Source organism: Gossypium hirsutum, chromosome A08 (assembly GCF_007990345.1).
Source record: "Gossypium hirsutum isolate 1008001.06 chromosome A08, Gossypium_hirsutum_v2.1, whole genome shotgun sequence".
NCBI lineage: Eukaryota > Viridiplantae > Streptophyta > Magnoliopsida > Malvales > Malvaceae > Gossypium > Gossypium hirsutum.
Window position 1 is genome coordinate 90,719,267 of NC_053431.1, and position 12,999 is coordinate 90,732,265.

At 36.3% G+C, this 12,999-nt stretch overlaps 1 non-coding gene across 1 annotated transcript; it reads right to left on the reverse strand.

The window, feature by feature from the left end:
- Positions 1-261: 261 nt before the first annotated feature.
- LOC121205925 (small nucleolar RNA R71) lies at positions 262-368 on the reverse strand. The gene has a single exon (XR_005900998.1). It is a non-coding gene; the product is annotated as a small nucleolar RNA R71 (small nucleolar RNA).
- Between the last annotated feature and the right edge of the window lie 12,631 nt (positions 369-12,999).

Consider the following 12,999-nt stretch of genomic DNA (forward strand, 5'->3'; position numbering starts at 1 on the left):
TTCAGATGATACAGCAGTTTGTTCAGTTTAATGGCTTGCAGGATGAAGATCCAACACTCATTAGGAAATTTCCTGGAATTTTGCGATACATTCAAAATCAATGGCATTTCTAATGATGCCATCCGTCTTCGGTTATTTCCCTTCTTACTGAGAAACAAAGCTAAACAGTGGTTAAACTCGTTACCACGAGGGCCTATCACTACTTGGGAGCAAATGACTGAGAAAATTTTACTAAAATATTTTCCGCCGGCTAAAACAGTTAAATTACGTAATGATATCTCTTCTTTTGTGCAGATAGACTTCGAAACACTTTATGATGCATGGGAGAGATACAATGATCTATTAAGAAGGTGCCCTCACCATGGGTTACCTCTATGGTTGCAAGTTCAAACGTTCTACAATGGTGTGAATCCCTCGACAAGACAAATGATTGGCGCTACTACTGGCGGAACTATCAACAATACAACACCGAAAGATGCCTACGAATTCATAGAGGAGATGTCACTGAACAACTATCAGTGGCAAGTCATGAGGACTAAGCCAACAAAAATATCTGACGTTTATAACATCGATTCAGTCACCATGCTTTCTAATCATGTAGAACTTCTCAATAAAAAGATTGATAGTTTTCTTGGTTCTACGCAGGTACATCCAGTAATGAGGTGTGACTCAAGCGGAGGAGATGTGCATACCGAATACAAATCCTTCAATCCTACAACTGAAGAAGAACAAATCAACTATATGGGTAACAATAACTTTAGACCTCAAAATAACCCATACAGTAATACCTATAATGTAGGTTGGAGGAACCACCCAAATTTTTCCTGGGGAGGTTAAGGGAATCAAAAGCCACAAAATCCTTAGGGTTTTCAACACCTTATCAACAAGAGAAGAAACCGAACCTTAAGGAGATGCTCTCAAAATTTATATCAATGTCAGAAACTCGTTTCCAAAATATCGAGACAACACTTAAGAATCAACAAGCATCGATCCAAGGACTAGAAACTCAGATAAGCCAGCTTTCTAAACTAATCTTGGAAAGACCACCAGAAAAATTATTTAGTAATACCAAATCAAGAGAGCATGTCAAAGCGGTTACACTCAGGAGTGGGAAAGTGTTAGCGGAATCTGAAAAGAAGTTAGCACAAGAAGCTGTGGAAAGCGAAAGGAGGGAAGAAAAACCCGAAAGTAGTGACAAACCGGTGTTGGAGGAGTATACACCACCGGTTCCATATCTAGAAAAATTAAAAAAAAGACCGCATTGACGCACAATTCGGTAAGTTTCTTGAACTTTTTAAGTAATTACATATCAACTTACCTTTTGTTGAAGTTATCTCGCAGATGCCTACATACGCAAAATTTTTGAAGGAGCTTTTAACAAATAAAAGGAAGTTCGAGGACTTATCTATGGTAGAACTCAATAAGGAGTGCTCCGCCATACTCCAAAATAAACTGGCAACCAAACTAAAAGATCCAGGAAGTTTTACTATCCCTTGCTTAATTGGTAATCTGAATATTGAAAAAGCACTAGCTGATTTAGGCGCTAGTATTAATTTGATGCCCTATAAAATGTTCAAACAGCTTGGTCTTGGGGAACCTAAACCCACTAGGATGAGTATTCAATTAGCCGATAGGTCTGTTAAATATCCCGTGGTATTATAGAAGACGTACTCATAAAAATAGATAAATTTATATTCCCTGTTGATTTTGTTGTGCTTGACATGGATGAAGATGTGGAAGTACCCTTAATTTTAGGGCGCCCATTCCTAGCCACTGCTAGAGCCGTGATTGACGTGGGTGACGATAAATTGGTACTTAGAGTAGGTGACGAGGAAATGATCTTTAAAATTTATGATGCTATGAGATTCTCTAGGGAACAAGATGATTCATGTTATTTCATTGACTCTATTGGTCATATTACTCAAGACTCTTTTTAGGAAATTGTACAAGAGGAGACGACAGAACCATGTCCAGCTCAAGACGAGGAGATAGGTGGGGAACCTAATAACCATCCTTCAAAACAAGTAGAATATGAGGGTATTAAGATCAACAATGAACTTAGGCAAAAACCCTCGATTGAGGAACCTCTCAAACTGGAACTTAAACAATTACCAAATCATTTAGGATATGCATTCCTTGGAAATAATTCTACATTACTAGTTATTATTGCTTCTAATTTGTAACCCAAGGAGAAAGAGGAATTAATCCAAGTATTAAAAGAACATAAGAAGACCATAGCATGGAAAATTTCTGACATCAAAGGAATCAGTCCTTCTTTTTGCACCCATAAAATTTTGATGGAAGATGAATACAAACCATGTGTGCAAGCTCAAATACGTCTGAACCCCAACATGAAGGAAGTTGTAAAAGCCGAGGTAATTAAACTTCTAGATGCTAGAATTATTTATCCTATTTCTGACAGTTCTTGGGTAAGTCCAGTGCAGGTTGTCCCTAAGAAAGGAGGCATGACGGTTGTAACCAACGAGAAGAATGAATTAATCCCAACAAGAACGGTTACAGGGTGGAGAGTTTGCATAGACTACAGGAAACTGAATGACGCCACAAGAAAAGATCATTTCCCCTTGCCATTCATTGACCAAATGTTAGAAAGATTATCCGGACACATGCATTATTGCTTCCTGGATAGACTCTCTGGTTACTTCCAAATCCAAATAGCTCCTGAAGATCAAGAAAAGACGACATTCACATGCCCATATGGTACGTTCGCTGTATGATAGCTATATTCGACGAACTTGTGTAAGCTATCATGAAAGTCTTTATGGATGATTTTTCGGTATTCGGTAACTCTTCCCATCTCTGCCTTAAAAATTTAAAATGAGTTTTAATAAGATGTGAAGAAACAAACCTTGTGCTTAACCGAGAGAAATGTCACTTCATGGTTCAAGAAGGTATTGTACTAGGGCATAAAATTTCTAGTAAATGGATTGAGGTGGATAAATCTAAAGCAGAAACAATCGAGAAATTACCACCTCCTAGTTCAGTTAAGGCTATTAGAAGCTTTTTGCGACATGTTCGTTTTTATAGAAGATTCATTAAGGATTTTTCTAAAATAGCTAAGCCTTTAACTAAATTGCTAGAAAAAGATATACCTTTTAACTTCGATCAGGAATGTTTAGAAGCATTTAATACTTTAAAGGATAAATTAATTAATGCTCCAATTATTATTGCACCTGATTTGAACCTACCATTTGAACTAATGTGTGATGCGAGTGATTTTGCAGTAGGTGCAGTACTGGGACAGTGAAGAGACAAGCATTTTCAACCTATCTATTACGCCAGCAAAACCTTAACGGCTGCACAAGAAAACAATTCTACTACGGAAAAAGAGTTGCTAGCTGTGGTTTTTACTTTTGATAAATTTCGATCATATCTCATATTGTCTAAAGTTGTTGTTTACACTGACCATTCCACCATTCGCTATCTTTTAACTAAAACCGATGCAAAACCTCGACTCATCCGATGGATCTCCTTTTGCAGGAATTTAACTTGGAAATCCAGGACAAGAAAGGAGCTAAAAATCTAGCAGCTGATCATTTGTCCAGGATCGAGAAAGCCAATATCAGAGAACTAGATGACGTGGAAATTAATGATTCGTTCCCTGAAGAACAATTTTTCGCTATATCTAACTCCGAGGTACCTTGGTTTGCAGACATCACGAATTTTGTAACTACTAACATTATCCCAAAAGGGTTAACACACCAGCAAAAGAAGCGATTCTTTAATGATGTAAAAAACTACTTTTGGGACGATCCATTTCTGTTTCGCAGATGTGCAGATCAAGTCATCAAAAGATGCGTTACAGGATCAGAAATATCAAAAATATTGGAACACTGCCACTCAAGGCCAACTGGAGGACACTATAGTGGAACAAAGACTGCACACAAAATACTCGAATCAGGTTTTTATTGGCCTTCGTTATTCAAAGACACCAGCAGGTATGTTACTTTATGTGACAAATGGCAACGGACAGGTAACATATCTAAACGTGATGAAATGCCTCAAAACTATGTGCTTTCTTGTGAAATATTTGACGTGTGGGGTATCGATTTCATGGGTCCTTTCCCTAGTTCATTTGGAAATAAATATATTTTAGTAGTAGTTGACTACATGTCCAAATGGGTAGAAGCTCAAGCTCTACCTACTAATGATGCTAGAGTGGTAGTGTGTTTCCTTAAAAAACTCTTTTCGAGATTCAGAACACCTAGAGCAATTATCAGCGACAGGGGAACTCATTTTTGTAATACCCAATTTGAAAAAAACCCTTAAGACGGAGTTCATCATAGAACGGCCATCCCATACCATTCTCAAACTAATGGACAAGTTGAAGTAGCAAACCGAAAACTTAAACGGATCCTTGAAAAAATGGTAGAATCAAACAGAAAATACTGGGCAACAAAAATAGACGGTGCCTTATGGGCTTACAGAACCACTTTTAAGACTCCTATAGGGACATCACCTTACAAACTGGTTTATGGAAAAAGTTGTCATCTCCCATTCGAACTAGAGCATAAAGCTTTTTGAGCTATTAAATTTCTAAACCTTGATCCCGAACTTGCAGGAAAAAATAGGTTGATGCAGCTGAACGAGCTAGATGAATGGTGAGCCAATGCATACAAAAATTCACACCTATACAAGGAAGCAACAAAGTGGTGCCATGACATTCGTTTAAAGTAATGGAAACAATTTGAAGTTGGAGATCTTGTCTTACTATGCAACTCAAGACTCAAATTGTTTCTCGGGAAACTAAAATCACGATGGTCAGGACCCTTCGTAATTCAATCTATTCATCCATATGGCACGATAGAGGTAAGTACAACTCCACAAACAGCCCTGAGTATACTAACAAGGAAACAGTCGAGCCTAGACTATAAACAAGTACTTCTCGAGAGGCAACCCGAGTACTAACCATTTTAAATTATTTTAAATTCAAAATTCTAAAAATTTAGGTCACTAACAGAGTATTTGAAGCACATATTCCCGCACCACATGGTCTGTAACACGGCCGTGCTTAAGGCAGTGCGCACCAACACAGAGGGAAACACGGTCGTGCGATACGGCTGTGCGAAAATAGAGTAAATGATTTCCCCAAAACACGGGATGCGATAAAGCCCCACGGCCGTGCGACATGGCCGTGGGTGAACTTGATAGAGGAACACGGGCATGGGAATGGAAACCCACGGGCGTGCCAGGGACAAAGCTCGATTCTATTTTTTCGACACGGGCATGAGACTCGCCCGTGCCGCTAAGCCGTGGACAACAATACACGGGCATGGTACCTTAACATGGGCGGGGGAGAAGCAAACAAAGCTAGGCTCGGCCGTGCGATATGGCCGTGTACCACACATGCCCAAGACACACGGGCGTGGGAGAATAGCCAATCACAACCTAAAATTGCAAAATTCGAAACACACAGGCTCACCCTCATACGCACACGGGCGTTGCCCTAGGCCGAGTGGTCCTCCCTTATATAAGCAAATCACTGTTCATTTTTTCTTCCTTTCAAAAAAAAAAAACCTAGCCGAAATCTCCCCTTCTCCACTCCCTGATCCCTATTCTCAGCCACCACTACCATCTCGTCCAGTTCATGTGGCAGCTTCATATGCTGACATCTCTGAGCACCTCACCCGATTCAAGCTTCAGTGTTTTCAACGATTTGACAACATTGATGCTACTCTACAGCAGATTTGTCAGCACCTTCCTATCTCATCGCCAGTCCCACCTCGCGAACCATCCAGCAATGAAGATATCTAGAAATATTTATTTATTATTTTATGTTTTTACTAATGATTGAAACTATTTCTATTATTTTTATTCGACTTTAGATATTTTATTTTTCCTTATTTATTTCGACTATTTCTTTTTGAGTACTTATCCTTCCTAATATCCCCTAAAAAGTTCCTGATTTTATCCCAATTATATAGAGATCTTGAGCTCATTATCACATAGGAACTAAAGCTCCACCGGGAAAGGTTTTCCACTACTTCCATGTCCTGCTCGACAACGACCATAGCTACCACTAGGTATAATATTCTTTTGGCGTAGGACTTATGGCCTAATGAACCTCTACGACCGCTGGAGTTCGAGGAATTCATCATACAGGAAGTTTCATCATATAGGAATTCATCATACAAGAAGTTTCACTTCTCTCCCTATCTTATTTTTTCTCTAACATCTATCTTTGTACACTGAGGGCAATGTACATCTTAAGTGTGGGGGGTATTTATTTTACTATCAGAAAAATCCCTGAATAATCACCTTGTTCTCATGAAAAACTCTCATATCATATTTAGGATAAATTTTAATTAATTTATGATTTTGAGTGATATATTTTGAATTAAAACATAGGGATTTATGCATTGATTTTTTAAACTTTAAGATATTCGAGAATCAAACATGATAAGTTGATTTTTAAGAAATTTAATTATATGTTGTTTCCCCAAGTCGAGGTATTACTTTGAATTAGAATTCACGAGTCTAAACATCAAAAAGCCATAATTTTTTGTGAGTTTTTTGAGCCTTTTGAGCATCTATTCATCCTTTCATGCTCACTTTTACTATTGCTTTCAGTGCGTCAGTATTGAACTGTTATTCTAGAACTTGCGTGATTATGCATGTTGAGACCACACCATTTGATTTGATATATCAAAATTATTAAGGCACTTAGGATTAACCCACTCATGCCATGAAAAGCCTACCTCTACGATTAACCCCTAGTAAACCCCCTTGAGCCCAACAAACCAATTCTTGTATTACCCTTAATATTAACCTTTAACCCATTATTGTTGAACTCCTCTAAATTAATCCCTATTTTTGTCGAGATTTGAGTTGAATGGATTGCCTAGCTATGTTTTGTTCTTGATATTTAGCCTACATTATTTAACTTGTTCTTAAAAAAAAACACAACTATGTATGCATATCTTTAATTTCATATTCTGAGAGAAGCTTTGTTGTACGCAAGTGAAGATTAACTCTTTTTCTAGTTAGGCAACTTTTCAATCCAATCTCGATTCTAACCTTTTCTTTCAGCTTGTGACCACACCCCCTAACCAAGCCTCATTACACCCCTCTAAAGACCTTTTGATTGATGTATCATCTTAAAATTAAAGTGGTGGAGATTTGATTTTCATGCAAGCCTATAGTAATGACTTTCCATTATTGACTATTGAGTGCTTCCTTTATTGTCCTTAAAACACCTCAAGTGATTTAAGTGAATTTTTTGTGAGGATGTAAAACTCTGTGATATTCTGAATTAATGGTAATTACTTAGATGAGGGAGGACACTTATATTTTCGGGATAAAATGCTCAACTTAGAATGATTGAAACTTTTATGTTCTTTTAGTTAAATTCTCAAAGTATGATTACCTATGGATTAATTTGAGATATTATTGATAGAAATTATAAGTTGAGAAGGATTCATTCTGATTATGAGTTGAGAATTTTGCTTGAGGACAAGTAAATGCTTAAGTGTGGAGTTTTGATAAACTATAAATTATACATATTTTTACCCCATGTTTAATGCATTTTATAGATGATTTCTCATTAGAATTGGTGAATTCAATGCTCCTAATGCTTTAATTTCATGTTTTGTACTCAGGAGAGCACCAAGAGTCAAAAGGAACCAAAAACAAGCCAAAAAGGGACAAAACGGACTAAATCGAGAAGATGACATGGCTTAAGCCTTGCCACACGGGCAGCTCACACGCCCGTGTCTTTCTAGGCTATCGACCGAGGCTTTCACGATTCACATGGCCTGGCCATTGACCCACACGACCTTGTGCAATTTAACGGATTGAACACGACCTGGCAATCATGTCACACGGCCGTGTCACACGGGCGTGTCCCTGCTGAGCCCAAGTTAAGTCCAATTCAGAAAAGGCCACTTTGGAGGGTTTCGAGGCATTCCAAAGCCTATAAATATGTACTAGAGGAGGGGAAAAAGGGAGATAGAGAAGAGGGGTAAGGAATTACCCCAAGGAAGCCGATTGATCCATCTCAAAAGCCGGATTCATCATCAAGACTGAATATCTCTCCTTAATTTCCCTTCAGGAGTTTTGGGTTTTCTTTATTTTTTGTATTCTTTATTCTTCTGAGATGTTTTCTTATTTAGTTTTGAACTAAATCCCCTAAATAACTAAGGGGAATAAAACCTAAGACGAATCTTGTTATTATTTTCTGAATCGTATGATAAATATTTAACTTGTTCTGAATTCTTGTTTTGATATCCCAGGATATTGATTCAAGACACACTCTTATTTGGAAGAGAAATAGACCCTGTCTAAGAGTACATTTGCCATAATTAAGCGGAGTTGATTGCGCGCCTAGAAATAGGGTGACAAGATTTTGTCGGATTAGGGTGAAACCTAATAAGGGGATCCATAGATCGAGTTAATGCAACCCTAGAGCGTTAATTAGAGAAAAGTCTCGGTTATTCATTCTAGGGATTAGAGGTTATTAGTCTTGAATAGGGATAATAACATAACTTAGGGATCTCTACGGAACAAGTTGAATGAATAAATCGTCCGATTCGGAGCTAGAATAACAAGTAAAGTCTAGGTGGATTTTTCCTTAGGTATTGTCTCAAGTCAATCGATTTTCCCAAAAGCAATTCCCCAATTCTTTTCTCTGTGCATTCTTAGTTTAAATAATTAGTTAATTAAAACAAACCCCTTTTACTCTTAGGCTACATAATAAAAAGATAGTTATTACTAGTACTTTTGGTTCCCTTGGGTATGATATCCCGGTCTTGCCGTTACAATACTATTTTCGATAGGTGCGTTTGCCTTTCGTCGTGATAATAATTAGTCTAGGTCTGATCTTCATTATAAATATTGATTACTTGTTACGAGTCACGCAATCAAAAATCATATGAAGATTTGAAAAGAAGAGATATAGAATTTATTGTTGGCGATCGAGTGTTCTTAAAAATTTCACCATGGAAGAAAGTATTACGATTTGATAGAAAAAAGAAAGTGAGTCCAAGATTTATTAGACCGTATGAAGTTATTGAAAGAATTGGCCCTGTGGCTGACCAGTTAGCTCTGCCTCCAGAACTTGAGAAGATTCATAACATGTTCCATGTGTCTATGTTAAGACGGTACAGATCTAATCCTTCGCATGTAATTCCTCATACTAAAATAGAAATACAACCAGATATGACGTACTCGGAAGAGCCGGTAAAGATTTTAGCTCGAGAAGTTAAAGAATTGCAGAATAAATAGGTACCGTTAGTAAAAGTATTATGGCACCGTCATGGTTCGGAGGAGGCAACCCAGGAAACATAGGAATCAATGAGGTCACAATATTCGGATTTATTTTTAGGTAACAAATTTCGAGGACAAAATTTCTTAAAATGGGAAAAAGTTGTAACAGCCCAATTTTCAGTGGTGTTGGAAACAGTTATCTGAGATCACTAAATCTGACGAGTGAGTTTGAAAATTTTATGATTTAATAATTTGAGTCAAGTGTGATTTTAGAAAGGTTCTTGAATTAGTGAAATTTGTGATTTAAATGAATTATTAGGTTAATTAGTCTCGAAAACAAGGTATTGAGACCTCGATTTTATAAGCTAAGTCGTAAATATTTTTATAAATATTTACGGAGTGTCAATAAGTTGGTATTAAATTTTTGTTAGAAAATTTTAACATTTTGATAGTTAATTAAATAAAAAGTACTAGATTACAAAAGGTGCAAAACTTTTTAATTAAAGAAATAGTGATTAAATAGCTTAAGTCGTGAATAAGGGAGGACCAAAAAGGCAATTAGACATTAATTAGAAGGCTGAGACGGTATGTGCAGGAAAAAAACTTAAAATTGGATGGTTTAGGGACAAAATGGTCATTTGGAAATTGAGATAAAATTAAATAAAGACCAAATTGAAAATCTAGACATTTCTTCATCAATCTTCAGCCAAAAACAGCCATAGAAGAGTCCCCCTAAGCTAGTTTTTCATATTTTTGCTACATGTGGTTCAATTCTTGCTCTTTTCTTGAAATTTTTATGTTTTTAAGACTTTTACAACTAGGTCCAACTATCTAATTCATTGGTTTTTGATTTTATGAGTAATTTTGAAAGTTACCATTGATGAGTGCTAGATGTTTATGATGAATTAACATGGATTTGAAGCTTTAATTTTTTTATATGATGATTGTATTAAGTAATTTTGATAGATGTTTATGATTTTAGGACTAAATTGTGGAAAAGTTAAGAATTAGGGTTTGGTGCTGAAATTCTAAATATTAAAGGTTGAATAGTAGCCTAAAATGATTAGATAAAGTGTTAATTGAGAAAAATTAGCTTATTTGGTGGGAAAATCGATAAGGGACTAAATTGTAAAAATTATAAAAGTTAGGGTAAATGTGTAATTTTGAAAATTTAAGGGCATAAATTGTGAAGTGAATTAGAATTGAATTTGATGCTGATGAATGAATAGTTTTATATTATAGATCAAGAATCCGAGGACAAACATGAAAAGGGGACAAACATGAAAAGGGGAAATTAACAGAATAGTTCCTAAATTTCTACAAATTTTACAAATTAGTTCAGGTAAGTTCTTATGGTTGAATTTTCATGTCTAATTGTTAGTTTAGGAATGTTATAAAGTATTATTTCAAAAAATTTTATTGAATTATGATTATTGTAAAAATATGAAAATTGAATTGAATGTTCAAATTGAGTAGAACGCAGGATTGAATACAACTGTTCCATGACACAAGATGAATTGATGGATAAAACCATGGTTGGACCATGGTAATTTTTAAATGTAAGACCATAGCTCGGCTATGCCATTTTAGGACCATAGCTCGGCTATGCCATTTTAGTGAAAATACCATAACTAGGTTATGGCACCATGAATGTAAGACCATGGTTGAACCATGACAATATATATGTGTGTGTAAGTGATAAACCGTAATTTATACATATTTTTATCCCATACTTAGCCCATTTACAGATGATTTCTCCTTATATTTGGTGAATTTGATGCTCCTAAACCTTTAATTTCATGTTTTATACTTAGGTGAGCATAGGAGAGTAAAAAGTACGAGAAATGGGCCGAAAATGGAGAGAATAGACCCACATGGGAAAACAACACGGCCTGGACTTCCTCACACGGGCGTGTCACACGGTCGTGTCAATTTGGTAGGCTCGAAGCACGACTTACACGGGTAGACCACACGCCCGTGCCTATTTAACAGCCTTAACCACGGGCTAGAGTAATCGCACACGGGCGTGTCCCTGCCAAGCTCAAGTTTAGTCTTATTCAGAAAAGTCCAATTTTTAGGGCTCTTAGGCATTCAAAAGCCTATTTAAACACTTGAGGAGGCACTTAGGAGGGGGACGCAGAGTAGGATGCAAGGAATTACTAAAGGAAAGCCAATTGATCCATCTCAAGAGCCGGATTCATCATCAAGACTAGAGATCTCCCTTCAAGTTCCTTCATGATTTTTAGGTTTTCTTATGTTTTGTTATCTTTATGCTTTTGAGATGTTTTCTTTCATAAATATGAACTAAACCTCTTAAATACCTAAGGGGAATGAAACCTAAGACAGATCTTGTTATTATTATCTGAATTGTATGATAAATATTTGACTTGTTCTTAATTATGTGTTCTTAATTCTTGTTTTAATATTCCAGGATATTGATTTAAGTTAACGCTCTTATTCAGAGGAGGAATAGACCCTGTTTAAGAGTAAAATTGTCATAATTAAGTAGAGTTGGTTACGTGCCTAGAGATAGGGTGACAAGATTTTTTCAAATTAGGTTGGAATCCATAGATCGAGTTAATGCAATTCTAGGGTGTTAATTAGAAAGAGATTTCAATTACTCAACCTAGGGTTAGACGTTATTAGTATCGAGAGAGATAATAATATAACTTAGGGATTTTTAAGGATCAAGTCAAATGAATAAATCGTCTGATTCAGAGTCAAATAACAAGTGAAGTCTAGGTGGATTTTTCCTTAGGTATTGTCTCAATCAATCGAATTTTCCCAAAAGTATTTTCTCGAGTTTTCTTTCTGTGCATTCTTAGTTAGTAATTAGTTTAGATAACCAAACCTCTTAATTTTCAGGCTAGATAATAAAAAGTAAGTAAATACTAGTACTCACAGTTCCTTTGGGTTCGACAATCTGGTCTTGCTGAGCTATAATATTGTTCGATAGGTACACTTGCCTTAATCGTGATAATAAGTTAGTCTCAAGAACGATTCATTTATAAATCTTTAAAACCTATTACGAATATCACACAATCAAGTTTTTGGCGCCATTACCGGGGAACTAGGATGTTAGCAACACTCGATTTTTATTACTTTAGCCATTTTACTTTTATTGCAATTTAAATTTTTATTTTATTTTCTACTTCTTCATTTATTTTCTTCTTACAGATTTTTCAAGTTTATGACCAAAAGAAACCCGTCAGGACCACTACTTTTTGATGATGAGATCAACCGCACAGTTCGCAGAAACCGGAGAGAAATAAGGCGAAGCCTAAGATACACAGAGGATGAGCAAGATGACGGTACTTCAACCACAACCGAGGAGATGGTTGAAAACCAAGAAAATTCGATACCTCCTGCGATTGCTGCTGATCCAGTAAATCAGAATCCTGCTCCACGCACTATGTATGATTATGCTAAACCTAATTTAATAGGAACTGATTCAAGCATAGTTAGACCTGCTATTGCTGCAAATAATTTTGAACTGAAACCTAACACAATTCAAATGATACAACAGTTTGTTCAATTTGATGGTTTGCAGGATGAAGATCCTAATGCTCACTTGGCAAATTTTCTAGAATTTTGCGATTCTTTTAAAATTAATGGCGTTTCTGATGACATCATTCACCTTCGGTTGTTTCCCTTTTCGTTAATGAATTAGGCTAAACAATTATTAAACTTGTTACCACGAGGGTCAATCACTACTTGGGAACAAATGACCGAAAAGTTTTAATTTATTAAAATATTTTCTGCTGGCTAAAACAGCCA